Consider the following 1,691-nt stretch of genomic DNA (forward strand, 5'->3'; position numbering starts at 1 on the left):
CTTTCACTTCCATTTTTTCAGTTGAAGAAGAAATTAAGTATTGTTTACTTTTCAAAGAACTTATTTCTGCTTGAGCTGGGGCATCTCATTGGCTGCTTCTTTCCTGGTTTTGCCCTCTTCCCCTTGTTTGAGAATCAAGCCATAATTAGAACTCAACTTTGGCCGACCAATTCTGAGGGAGGGAAAATGGCACGAGCCAAAGAAATGTGCAACCGCCTCCTTGAATTCTGATGAATAGTTACTAGAAGAGAATAAATTATACCTCGAAACACTGAACAACCAAGGATCCTAATACATCCCCACAGTAATGAGGACATGACAACGGATCTTTGGATCCTCAGACCAGGTTCTCTGCACTCCACTTACTTCTTCATTTATGCAACAAAAGGGTACTGACTATCAGCTGGGAATAAATTAGAACGATGGGCATGACATACACTTTGCCTTAAAGGAACTTAGAGTTCAAAAGAGGAGGAGCAATATGGAGATAAATAAGGGTCAGAGCACTGGAGGTATACGGATGGAGTGCTTATAATATTTAACAAATGAAAACATTGAAGATCGGTTTTCTCATCTTTATAAAGAAATAACGAAATGCTGGCCATGAATGTTATTCCAAAACCACCTCTCTTGGTGAGCATAGCATAATGTAAAGAGAAATTGAATCACTATGTTGTACACCTGAAACTACTGTAACATTCTGTATCAACAACCATAGTCAAATAAAAACCATCACAAAAATAATCACCTCTTATTGGGCACAGGTCATTGTTACTCCAAAGGAATGCCTGCTAAAAATGTCAAATTGTAGAAGATATTTAATGACAAGTTTTCTGCCACCAAAATTTTGAAAATTCTGCCCTAACTGGTAAGCTCCCATACTTATCAGTACCCTTACTGAATCTGTGTGAATCCACGTGTCTGATGGGAACCCGAGTTCATTCTCTTTCATTTCACAAAGCATACTATTAACTTCCCTCATATTACATGTACATCTGTCACTTTATCAACATTTCTAAACTGTTTTCTATTTGCTCTTAATATATTTTTAGAGTTCTCAGGTCAATTACGTGTTTGAGAAATAGGTGGCATTGCCACCTCTTCCCAGTTGCGGTTACCAGCAGTTATACAATTCCCAAGCTCTCGGAAATGAGGCCTGCCAATGACTCACAGCTGCCTACCCGCCCCCTCCAACCACGTCCTTGGATGAGGGTAGTCGCCTCTCTGGGAGATTACCAACTCTCTCACCAGAGTCTATAGACAATCCGTGACTAGTTTATACTAGGTGTGATAGGTCAACCCCTTATCTCAAAGAGGAACAACTCTGTGGTGCAATTTATGCTCCAGTGCACCCCTACCCCCAGCCCAGACTATTTTGTACCCAAGGTCATGTCCTGATTACCTCTCTACTTCCCTTTTCTGCTTCACATTCTCTCTTAGAGATTCATTCTGATGACTACTTCCTCAATAAAACTTGTTCATACAAATCCATTTCTTGGGCTCCCTTCCTAGAAAATCATATCTAACTCAACTAATCTCATAAATGGTGGTGGGTTATGTACTCCATTTGTCTTAGAGAGATGCAAGCTGAGGGGAGGGAGCAAGTGATGACTGGTGCTTGGAAAGGGAATGATGAAGTGGTGGGTCTGGAATCTATATTGCTTTACTTGTGAACTCCCAAGAGAGAAAGA

This window comes from Suricata suricatta, chromosome 5 (assembly GCF_006229205.1).
Source record: "Suricata suricatta isolate VVHF042 chromosome 5, meerkat_22Aug2017_6uvM2_HiC, whole genome shotgun sequence".
In the NCBI taxonomy this organism is placed as follows: domain Eukaryota; kingdom Metazoa; phylum Chordata; class Mammalia; order Carnivora; family Herpestidae; genus Suricata; species Suricata suricatta.